Here is a 13,190-nt window from a genome sequence, read left to right as displayed (position 1 = left end):
ATGTAATTATTTTGTTCAAGCCTTGGGTTTCACTTATATTAAGTTTAAACTCATTTTGTTGTAACCAAGTAATGTCTTAGAAAGTTGTAGCTATTGGGGCATTTTTTTATTTGATTCTATTTTCCTTGTACTCTTGTATCCATGCCATATGTTATAAATTCAGAATCTAGGATTCTTGAATATATATTGCATATGCCATCTTTTGTAATGATCAAAGATATGATGAATAGAAGTGATGAGGATGTCGATCAATTGTAGTACTATTATGTGGTGGGTTAGTATTAATTATTTCGGGGCATTACAATCTGTCGAGCTACTTCCAAATAGACTTCATATTATTATAATTGGAGACTTTCAAAACTTCCATGGGCCCCTTCCTTTTGACGGAAAAAGCGTCTTGATAACCATGGTACCCATGGCCGTTGTCTTAAGCTTCTAAAGCCTATTAGATTTGTTTAACCATTTGATGGATGTTGCATCAATAATAAATCTTACTTTCAGGTTAAGGGGCTTTCGACATAAGAACTTGCTGCCCGTAATGATTTGATCCTTGCTCTGCCAGATAGGATTCAAGCCATACCAGATGGAACTACAGCTCTCCCAAACAATCTGGAGGCTGGACAGGTTTGGCTTCCCGCATAGAAATCAAGTTTGATTCAGGTGATTGGCTGTCTTTATTCTACTCTTTTTTTTCCCTCATTTTTTTTTCTGGGAGACTCTTACTTGAGATTTGTTGTTCAATTATTTGTTTCATTTGGATCATAGATGGACAGTTCAACAGTGAATACTTCCAGCAAACAAAAGAGTCCAACCAATTCAGGCAAGAATATGAAATGCAAAAAATGAAACAAGCACATAATTATTTAGAGTTGAACACCTTTTTTTTTTAAATTGGAGGGAAATTTGATTTTTTTTCTTTCTGATGAGGATTTGTTCTTCTGTGGTTTTTGCATTCGTTGTTCTATTGATTCCAAATAAAAAATAAAAATAATGTGTTTTACTTTGACGTTCACACAGGACCAAGGATTGGAAGTGACATCAGAAGGTTTGGATACGTTGAAAAACATGGCCCATGATTTGAATAAGGTTTGCTGCTGCCTTGTGCATTTGTATATGTTACTTTGTCCCATTTTGTGCGCATCAATTTATGACTTTGCAATTCATATAGGAAATGGATAGGCAAGTTCCTTTAATGGACGAGATTGATACTAAGGTTTGAGAACTCGTCCTGTCCTGGTAATATCTGAAGCTACAAGTATTCTTAAAGTATTAATGGTGTGTTTTTTCACATCCTACAGGTCGACAAGGCAGCATCTGACCTTAAGAACACCATTGTGAGACTTAAAGATACTGTTAACCAGGTGATTGATCTGCCACTGTATTTTCTGTAGATTTGCATTACTTTGAGAGAGAGGGAGAGAGAGATTAGCTGTGCTACGTGACAGAAAGTTTTGATTTGTTTCAACTGAGGTCCAATCAAAATTTCTGTATTGATATTATATTGTTGTGCATAATTCTTGGGATTGCCACCTATCTATACAAGTAAGTTTCACTTTCTCTCAAAAATGGAAAGAAAATGTTTTATCTAATTCTTAGTAATAACTGACATGCTTAATGGACTCTAGAAAATAATTTCATGCATGGGTGAACTTATAGTTAGAAGCCAATAATTGAACTTATAAAGCTGAGTGCATGGTTATTCTGGTTGGATCTTCTTCTTGCTTGATTCAGTTTCTCCTGTTAATCCATTTCTTTTCACTACCTTAGTGCATTTCAATGAAATAACAATCGTTAGATTGATTCTCATACTTGTCTGGCCTGAAATTTGATTGTTTGGTCAACATTTGATTTTTCAAATTTCCTTCTCGTTTGGTTTAGTATTTTAAGCAGTCATTCTGATGGTTGTTGTACATGCAGTGTATTGAAGAATTAAGATGATCGATGGGCTACTGTTTCTGCTTGTGATTTTGGCTTTGTCTGGTATTGATTTGCGATGATTAAGGCCTTGTTATGTGCTTATTTTGGAGATGATTTGTTTTCCCGATGTGTGTATGTCTTTGCTAATAGTTTTGACTACTATTTCTGTACCTTTGTCTTTCAAATACAACTTTCGGTACATCAGACATTTCTGGATTAATAATGTATATTTGTTCCAGCTTTCATTTTGTCTCTTTAATTTAAGATATTATATTTCTATTCTATGCATATGATTAATGTTGTGACTCCTGTAAACACCACTTATGGTATTTGTGCAACCTATAAGGGAAGAACCAAAATTGGATGAATTTGTAAGCTAGGGTTGCATTAAGTGAAACTCCTATAAAAACCGATCTTGAAAAATCTGCAATTAAAGCCTACGATATTTGCTGTTAGGATTAAATTAGGGATTGGCCCAGTTGAATGTTAAAAAAATGAATTCGTGTTTGTACTAAAGAGCAAGAGTTCAGGATTTTATTGAGTTGATTTACAACAAAAGATTGTTATGCATCACTTTTTCATAGAAATCTCCTTGTGGTTTTAATCTCTTCTCATAATTTTTTCCCTCTCTCTCTCTCTCTCTCTCTCTCTCTCTCTCTCTCTATAAAACCATGGAAACATTATTAAAGTTAACCTTTCAGTTATAGCTGGGTTGTTATGTGAACAATTTTGTGTTATAGTCCTTAAACTTACTCATATGATACCATGATATTGTAGACATGCTATTTACTACAGACAACAAAGTAGTCGAATAAGCGATGTTTGGTGCTCTATCCTATAACATCCTCCTTACCATAGAAAAGTTGTAAAATCGATCGGAAATTAGTAGCATAGGATGTGGCCAGCATTCAATAGTATAACCGTTTTTCTTTTTTAAAACCTAAGAAGAGTTGTAAATTCAATCCGAATAATATTAGCATAGGATGTAGCCAACATTCAGTGGTGTTTGCCCACTTTTCTAGCTAAATAAAAATGATTGTCTCTTGGGTCTTCTTTTCCCTCTTGTTTATGGCATTTAATGGCTATTAAATGTTCCAAGGAATTAGCCTTTTCTTTGTTTTTTGGTGTAGAGGGTCCAAATGTAAGCATTGGAGAAATGGATACTGCAAACGTTTAGTTGGAAATGATGGAGATTACCGCAAGTAAAGAGCAACGCAAGTAGTGTAGGACCCAAAGGAATAGTTGGTGAATATATGATCCAAATGAGGAGAGGAGCCTTCCTTTTATAAGCAGAGGAGATTCAGGTAAAGTTACTTATCAAAAAAGAAAAAGAGATTGAGATAAAGTTGAAGTCCTAGTATGTAAGGGGGCCTTGTGTTGCAATTAAAATAGAAATGATTTGTGATCAAGTTAGGATTCTTCTCTATGATAATCTGATAAGGACCTTATGATGTTAATGGTATCAAGATAAGTGTCTGTCGTCGATTAGTGGAGGTGAAGACATCATCCACACCCTGATGAGACTTTGCTCTTAGCCACTAAGCCACATGATTCCCAATTCTCAGAATGGATCATGACACAACTCGAAGACCACACCTTGGACGCAATATTGGCCATGAAACTATCTGAAAACCACACTATGGCTTTATACCAAGCTACAAGAGGCCCCCAAGTCTTGCTAGCCAATTGTGGCAAACATCAGTTTGTGTGAGAGGTGAGGAGGAGGTTCTAGTCTAGCTGGAGATCCTCACCCTTCTGAAAGATGGGAGAAAGTGGCCCCTGTCAAAGGGTCTCACTATTTTTGAGGTTAAGAGTCGAGACAAATGTTTTTGTTTTGTTCTTATGGTACCATTGGAGATGTGGATACTCCTTCAGAAAACCTCACCTAAAACATACGACAATCCCCCAGTCCAACATCAGTTCTATAAAATGGAACAGAAACTCACTCGTGTTAGTGCCCTTCCTTCGGCTAGCTCTACTTGATATATCCATCTTTTTTTTTCTTCTAATAGATAATAGTCATATTATTGATCTTTCAGTTTTTGAATTGTGCGATTCAGTTTAGGTTGTTTTACTAGGTTGGCAATTCAAACCCGAATTTTGACACCAGTTAAGATAACTAAACATTGTATTTCACTGATTAAACCAATTTGCATAGAAAGTTTCAATTTTACAAATCAAACCTGAATTCCATTTCCCCAAAATTCAATGTAAATAGTGAATATCAGAACAAAACAATTTTAGAATTCTAATTTGATTATCATACTTCATAAAAAAATACCAACAAAAAATTCCATTCTAAGGATGAAAAAGGCACACCTTATGTCTAATTTTTCTCCTTTGCTTCTCATTTGCTCTCATATTGCCCTTTGCTTAATCGCTTTCCCTCTTTGATTTCTTCATGGAAGGCACTGCCAAACCTGACTATGCCACCTACCTGAAGATCTCCACGAATGACTATGATTCCACCATTGATGGACTGAAATAGTAGCATTGCAGACACCCATCATCTAATGGGGAAAAGGGAGAGGAGCAGAGGGAAGTGATAGCAAAGAATAATGGTGGGGGAGAGAGAGAGAGAGAGAGTAAATGGGATTCATGAGTAGGATAAGTTTTATAGTATATTATGAAAAATTTGGCAAGGACTTTATGTATAATCATGCACTAAATGCAATAAATAATAGATTTGAAATGGGTGAATGGGATCTCTGTTGGTTTTGATTCACTTTGTCCCCAAAATACAAAAGCAGGCTACCGAAGCAAAACTGATGAAAAACCTGTCGACTGGTCGACTATTTTACATCCCTACTTCCTACAGGCTACAGTATCTTGACCGCCAATAATATATGGCAGTTCGAGTACATAGAATAAAATGTGTTATCTTGAAAAACTGATCAACCACCAACTCACATGATCACAATTAACAGTCGCAATTGGGAGTCATTATCTTGTGACTGGCCCGTAGCTAACTGATGAGTGTGACACCTATTGCTCGTCTGTTCAACATCCCGCCATATACTAGGCCTATAACATTTGTCTTCCAAGAAGAGAACAACTTTATCTTGCCTAAGATGGATTATACCCCTTCCATGTAGCTCTTGGATTAGAAAATTTCCATCTTCTCCATATTTGATTCACAATGAGTTTGAAAAGTATTCAGTGAATAAATGCCTTCAACAGCATCAGATTCAATTACCTTAACAAATAAAGTATTAAATCATTCTACAACTCAATGCATTTGCAACTTGGTTTTGTGAACTATCCTCATGCTCAAGGACAAAATTGTAAGCTTCAACGCTTGCACCACAACATAAAATTCTACATTTATACAATTTCCTTACATCGTTAACTTCTTGCTTAAGATGCAATAGGTTTACTTCTTTGGCTAAGATTCTACCAAACTGACTTGAGAAACATTACATTCCACTTCAAGTGCCATAATCAATGATTGTGAAAGAGCCACATTAATACATCAGTATTTTAAAACACATAATCACGTGGCAATTTATAGACTCTGAATTTTGATGATGTTCCACAAAATAGACGTAGTACGTAGTTGGTGGCCTCTCTTCTTCCTCATAGAATGAGTTTATCTCTGCTTTTTTGGACATTGAAGCCTTTATATCATATCCTCAACTAAATCGTAGCTCCTTTTGCAAGTTTTTGCACTTCCTATGCAAGGGCTACCACTTGCTGGGTCTAATCTACTAGAAAGTGTTAATTTTTGTCAGCTGTCCTCTCCTTGCCTTGAAGTATAAAAGCAGTTTCTAAGGACTTGAAATTTACTTTAATACAAAATTGCTGTAAAACAGCAACAAAGAGAAAAAAAAAAAAAGGAAAAAATGAACACAATAGAGTATTGAGAAAAAGACTTTATAATTCACCGAAGCAAGCATCAATAGCAGTAGATGATCAAAAATCCCGATGTGGCTCTTTTTATAACAATGTCTATACATACTAACAATTGAGTACCAAATCCTTATTTTGTCACCCTTATGAATACCATTACATCCATGACTACAGTTACAAAATCCTTTTCCGTTAATCCTATAAGGTAAGAGCATAATAAAACACTCACTTAAATCATCAAACAGAACTCTAATGCTCTCTAAGATTAAGAATAAGATAAATTAATTGGTCACTTTATTTGGTCTTGCAACTCCTCTTTTAACTCCAGCATTGCTAAACTTTTATCAGATTCCTCTCCTGAGCTGTATCACATAAGTAAACATACATAACAACATTAATCACATTCTAGCTCAAACAAATCCATATTTGGAAATATTATTTCATACATAAGTTTGCACCATAATTTAATTTCAATAAAAAAATACCTTAACCAACATATTTTCTAATTAACCTAAATTCATTTCAACTGCAAAAAAATCATTAGTTACCAAATATGAGATCATGCCTTGCACATAATATTAAATTTACACAATGTCTAGGACTCTAGCATATACACAAATTTCCTAACTCATCCCAGCAGCTAAAATTTAACATACTCAACATAAAAGCTAATAACAAATTTATGCACTTACATATTTATAGCATCTGAACTTATAAAAAAACAAAGTTTTGGGGTGTGACAAGCTTACTCGAAGCAAGTCTTTATTAATAGAGCTGAAAAGAGTACAAGGAGCTTACAAGCTTGCACTCATCAGCAACACCCCCAATGTCGATAATGCCACTCTTTATCATCTGTGTAGTTACTAGTAACAGTCAAACCATTCGAACTTATGTTCACCTAGTTTATTTTTATATTGCCACTTCTTATTTATTACATTTTTGTCTTATTTATCTCAGATTCTCAGTTTTGTTGTGTGTGTGTGTGCGCATGGTAAGTGAGCAATTTTATTACCAAAAAGAGAGATGTAATGAGGCTTGGGACATGACGCTAAGTGTCCGTAAAAAATAAACCTTCGAGGCAACACAACTCTTAGGCAACATAAAAACAGGATCTAACCAAACAGAGAAAGTAAAACCCTCACAACTTGAGGGACTAGGCCAAAGCACAAAAACCAAATTATTAACTAACAAACCGCACCCATCTAGAACACTTCTTCTCACAACCCAAAGGCTTAGGCATATATAACTCAAAAACTATACAATAAACAAATAAAACTACTAGCCCACATCTCTTTATATCAATTAGAGTGTGAACTCTTACTAAAAGGCTTTGGGCATGACTTCTTTTCCCTTGCAATTTGTTTGGTTGAGTTTTCAAAATCTGCTTTTGAAATTTTTCAAAAAATTACAAATTAGTTTGACAAAAATAAACACCAAACTAATTTATTTTTTAATTTTCTAAAATTATTTTCGTCCCCAAAAAGAGAAAACTATATGAAAATAATGATTTTTTTTTTCTTTCACCAAACTAGTTTTTGTAAATTTTCAAAAACTGATTTTGAAAACTCAACCAAAATTGGAATTTGAATTTCTCTTTAAGGCTCCTTTTGTTCTCATCTCTAAAAGGAGTGGTATCCATAATCCTTCTAGTTTCATCCTTGGCTGCTTTTTTTTTATTACCAATAAAAGGAGTGTTTTGAGGCTAAATGGCCATCCATCTCTCCCTGAAGCTTGTATTCTGTAGTTCTTGTGTGCTAAATAAAATCATGTCTTTGTATTCTCCTCAAGGATCTTATTTTCTCCTTTGTGATTGTACTTCCTTCTGTGTCTGCTTATTTGGTATTAGAGTTGTGGAAGCTTTATCATCTGTTTTCTAGTTTTTCCAACTTCAAGTTATAATCGATTACCTTTTTCTACTTTTGGACTTAACACAGAAAGAGTATGCTCTGTGACTGTCGCTATTTGTGGATCATATCATCCGTAGCATTTTCCTTTTAAGTAATACTCACATCTTTTGTCTATAATTTTCCTTTACTCTTCATCTCGACCCCTAGAATCTCATTTGGAACACATGCTGATAACACATCAAAAATATTTGATAAAGTTGGATAAGTGGACATAGAGGTCACCTCAAGCTTTTTCTTCGGGCAAGCATGCATGACGTCCTTACCATTTCACTTTTTGGCCTTCCGCCCATTCGTTGGGTATTGTTTCCCCGTTATCATTTTTAACTAACCATTCTTGTTTGGTTGAGGAGCTAGAAACCATGATTAATGACTACAAGCCTTGCATTCATCACATTTTTGGGGTTTCCTTAACACTTCAACTCTAATTTCATAACGGTCCTCATAACCTAAATTAAGTATGAAGGAATTTGGAATCTCCTTATTTGCTTAAATTTCAATACACACTTTGGCAAAATAAGCCTACAATGGGGTCTACAATGGGATCGAGTATATTGCCAATCACATTCGCCACATAGCTAAAACTGTCTTCTATAAACGAAACCAAACCAATCCAAGCCTTAAATCCCATTAAATGGGGTCAGCTACATGAATCATTTTTCTCCACTTGACTCGATCAATGACCATTTGGTTAGTCAAATTAAGGAGATTCATATATCTATTTACTACATTCGCCCATGTCAATTTAGGTCTGCCCTTCCCCTAACACTTCCATCTATGTCACTGTATCACATCTCTCTTTACTACTACCTCTGTTGGCCTTCGTTGTATATGACCAAACCATCTCAATCTATTCTCTCTCAACTTGTCTTTTATTGATACTATTCCTACCCATTTACGAATATACTCATTCCTAATTTTGTCTTTTCTAGTCTTGCCACATATCCACCGTAGCATCATCATCTCAGCAAATTTATCTTATCTACATGTTATTTCTTAGTTGCCCAACATTCCATCACATACAATATTGTTGGTCTAATAGCCGTTCTATAGAACTTTCCTTTTAGTTTAGTGGCTATTTGTTTATCACATAATACCCCAGACGCACTCCGCCACTTAAGTCACCCTTCCTTAATTCTATGGACTATATTCACTCTAATCTCCCCAACCGTTGTGATAATTAATTCTAAATAACGAAAATGTCCACTCTTAGGTAGTTATTGGTTCTCAATCTTCACTTTTGCTCTGTTTCCAATGTTATTATTATTAAAATTACACTGCATATACTCTGTCTTAGTTCTACTTATCCTAAAGTCCTTAGATTCAAGTGAAACCATCTTCTATCCAAAGCTTAAATGGAACATCAAAAATCTTTCTAACCAACACACTAGAGAATTCACTCCTAAATAATTTCTTACCAAGGTGACATCTTTTCACAATTGCATACATCTCAACTTCCACAATTCAAGTATGTTTGTCTTACTATATCATGTTAAGTAACTTTCAAACATTTTCTATTATAAGAATTGGTTGGTCTTATAGTTCTTACATTTCACCCATGTCGTTGTGATATACATTATCAAATTTCTCTCATTATTGATTTGACTATAGATAACAAAATGGTACCCTTTTAAAATCTATAGGGGTGTGATATTCATTATTTTTAATTTATGTATGTTTTTGTTAAGTTATATTTCATCTATTTGATCATAGTCTCATATATTCAAAACCTCTTAATCTAAAGCTGTTCTCTACTCTGAAAACATTTAGGCCAAGTTTGGCATGTCTTGAAAAAGGCAAAAAGTCAAAAAGTCACTATCCTATTTAAGTCACATCATCTTATTTAAGTCACATAACTCCGCCGGGGTTGTTAACAACTCCGCCGGTCCCAAGCCCGGGTTAAGGAGGAGGGTTGTGTGTTAGGTAGCCGACAGCCAACACATAAAAAAGCCGCTCGGATCCCTTATGAAAATGAATCCTACTTTGAATCGTTTAAATGCTAGGTCGTTCCCCTTAAGTGACGCGTTGCGCCTGCCTCCGGGTGTTTCGAAAAGTGAGCAAGGGGCGCCGCATCGACGCCTGGGTGCGGTGAAAAATGGGCAAAGGTTTCCGCGTTTTTCTGGACGAGCGCGGGTAAAGAAGCTAGTCCAAGACTATAGGTTTAGGATAGCCACTTGGAACATAGGAACCTTAACTGGTAGGACGATGGAATTGGTAGATGTTATGATTAGGAGGAGAGTTAGTATAGCTTGCATACAAGAAACTAAGTGGACGGGAGAGAAAGCTAGGGAAATTGAGGATACTGGTTTTAAACTTTATTATAGTGGTAAGGATAGACGCAGAAATGGGGTAGGAATCATAATTGCCAAGGGTCTTGTGGAAAGCGTGGTGGCGGTCACTAGGAAATGAGATAGGATTATGCTAATTAAACTAGTTATTGGAGGGAATATAGTGAATATTATTAGCGCTTACGCCCCTCAAGTAGGGTTAGATGATCAGACTAAGAGGGATTTTTGGGAGCAAATGGATGAGATCTTACAGGAGATACCCGTAGGAGAGAACTTGGTTATAGGTGGAGATTTTAATGGCCATGTGGGCATAGATAAAGTAGGTTATGAAAGGGTGCATGGTGGATACGGTTTTGGTGACAGAAATGAGGCTGGAGAGAGAATCTTAGATTTTGCGTTGGCTTCTGACCTGGTGGTGGCCAATACTATGTATAAGAAGAGGGAGGAGCATTTGATAACCTTTAAGAGTGGATTAGTTAAGAGCCAAATAGATTATTTCTTAGTGAGAAAAGTGGACTGTCTAAAATGCAATGATTGTAAGGTGATTCCTGGTGAGAGTCTGGTCTCTCAACATAGGATTTTGGTAATAGATTTATATTTTAGAGGGCAATACCAAGTTAGGAAGGATGGTGGGCGTCGTAGGACAAGATGGTGGGACTTAAAAGGGGAAAAATTAGAAATATTTAAAAATCGAATGGATAAGGAAGGTGCTTGGGACTTAGAAGGTGATGCTAACACTATGTGGAATTCGATGGCTAATTGTATGAGGAGAATCTCAAGGGAAGTGCTTGGAGAATCGAAAGGAACGGGACCCAGCTCTAGGGAAACTTGGTGGTGGAGGGAAGAGGTCCAAGCGGTAGTTAAGGCAAAAAAAGAGTGCTTTAAAAAGTGGCAGAAGGATAGAACTGAGGAAAACCTTAAGAGCTATAGATTGGCTAATAAGGAGGTCAAGAAAGTAGTGAGAGAGACTAAGTTGAAAGTTTATGATGACCTATACACTAGACTAGATAGTAAGGAGGGAAAGAAGAGGGTATACAAACTTGCTAAGATACGGGAGAGGAAAACAAGAGATTTTAATCAAGTAAAGTGCATCAAGAGTGAGGATTCTAAGGTATTGGTGAAGGATGATGAGATTAAGGAACGATGGAAGAAGTATTTTGAGAAATTGTTAAATGAGGAACATGGAAGTAGGACAATAGGGGAAGAAATAATCAGTAATACGATAAACCAGGACTATAGATTCTATCGCAGGATTAGGAACTTTGAAGTAGAGATTGCACTTAAGAAGATGAAATCAAATAAGGCTTTAGGACCTGATGATATCCCTATTGAAGCTTGGAAGTGTTTGGGTAAAAAGGGAGTTGCTTGGTTGACTAGGTTGTTTAGCAAAATTTTGTTGACTAGAAACATGCCAGATGAGTGGAGGAAGAGTATTTTAGTGCCAATTTATAAGAATAAAGGTGATGTCCAGAATTGTAACAGCTATAGAGGAATTAAGCTAATGTGTCATATAATGAAAGTGTGGGAGAGGGTGATGGAACACCGATTGCGAGACATAACAGAGGTGTCAGAGAATCAATTTGGGTTTATGCCTGGTAGGTCAACAATGGAAGCGATCTATCTTTTGAGGAGAGTTATAGAAAAATATAAAGAAAAGAAAAGAGACATTCATATGGTGTTTATCGACCTTGAGAAAGCATATGACAGAGTGCCCCGAGATATAATATGGTGGGCGTTAGAGAAGAAAGGGGTGACAAAAGGCTACATTGACGTGATTAGAGACATGTATGAAGGGGTGGTGACCACTATTAGATCACCAGCTGGAGAGACAAATGAATTTCCTATCACTGTAGGGTTACACCAAGGATCTACCTTAAGTCCTTATCTTTTTGCTTTAGTTATGGACGAGTTGACGATAAATATTCAGGATGACGTGCCATGGTGTATGCTGTTTGCAGACGATATTGTGTTAGTAGATGAGACTAGAGAAGGAGTTAACACAAAGTTGGAGATTTGGAGAAAAACTCTTGAATCTAAAGGATTTCGGATAAGCAGAACTAAGACAGAGTACATGGAGTGTAAATTTAGTAACAGTAACAATGAAAGCAGAGGAGAAGTGAAGATTGAGAACCAAGAACTGCCTAAGAGTGAACATTTTCGTTATTTAGGGTCGATTATCACAACAGCGGGAGAGATTGATGCAGATGTGGCCCATAGGATTAAGGCAGGATGGTGTAAGTGGAGAAGTGCGTCTGGGGTATTGTGCGATAAACGAATACCCATTAGACTAAAAGGTAAGTTCTATAGAACGGCTATTAGACCAGCTATGTTGTATGGGACGGAGTGTTGGGCAACCAAGAAACAACATGTAGATAAGATGAGTGTGGCTGAGTTGAGAATGCTAAGGTGGATGTGTGGTAAGACTAGACAGGACAGGATTAGGAATGAGTGTATTCGGGAATGGGTAGGAGTAGCACCGATAGAAGATAAGTTGAGAGAGAATCGTTTGAGATGGTTTGGTCATATTCAACGGAGACCAACAGAGACAGTAGTGAAGAGATGCGATACTGTAATGATAGATGGAAGTGTTAGGGGACAGGGTAGGCCTAGATTAACGTTGCCTAGCGTTATAAATAGAGATATGAATCTACTTAATTTGACTAATGAAATGGCCTTTGATAGGGCCGCGTGGAGAAGAAGGATTCATGTAGCCGACCCCATTTGATGGGACTTAAGGCTTGGTTTGGTTTGGTTTGGTTTATCTTATTTAAGTCACATCATCTCTCTAACACATCACTTCAAACCCAACCCAAACTCAACCCATATTTCATAAAAAGTCAAAAAGTACACTTATTTAGATTATCCCAAACAACCCCTTATTCTACTATAATTTCATTGATCAATACTTTTAACAATTATCATATCTCATGTAATCTTGTCTTCAACATGTCTAGCCACTTCATTCATTAATTGCAAAGAAAAAATTCAATAATTTATAAGCTTGTAACAGTTTCATTTAACCCAAAGATTCACATGCTTGGAGAGTAAACTTTTAGTTGCAATATATGTATATATATTACACAGATATCTACAACATACCCATTTATGTGCATTGTATTTACACAAACAGAATTTATAACTAGAAATTCACTAGTAGAGTGACACGGCAAGTTAGTTTCTAATTATTTCATAACAAATATCTATCATCATTGTTATTATTTTCTGAAGTAAT

General features: G+C 36.0%; 1 long non-coding RNA gene across 2 annotated transcripts; it reads left to right on the top strand.

Annotated features, from left to right (window-relative positions):
* The first annotated feature begins 310 nt into the window (after positions 1-310).
* LOC114267269 (uncharacterized) lies at positions 311-2,162 on the top strand. 2 transcript variants are annotated; one of them, XR_014342059.1, is made up of 7 exons: positions 311-409; positions 502-660; positions 766-820; positions 1,018-1,086; positions 1,169-1,213; positions 1,299-1,361; positions 1,918-2,162. It is a non-coding gene; the product is annotated as an uncharacterized LOC114267269 (long non-coding RNA). The 2 variants fall into 2 exon arrangements; XR_003630893.2 differs by lacking the exon at positions 311-409 and having other exon boundaries at positions 412-660.
* The last annotated feature ends 11,028 nt before the right edge of the window (positions 2,163-13,190 follow it).

Source organism: Camellia sinensis, chromosome 10, assembly GCF_055761805.1.
Source record: "Camellia sinensis isolate YWXY chromosome 10, ASM5576180v1, whole genome shotgun sequence".
Lineage (NCBI taxonomy): Eukaryota > Viridiplantae > Streptophyta > Magnoliopsida > Ericales > Theaceae > Camellia > Camellia sinensis.
The sequence above is the reverse complement of the archived record's forward strand: the minus strand, read 5'-3'. Positions and strand labels throughout refer to the sequence as shown.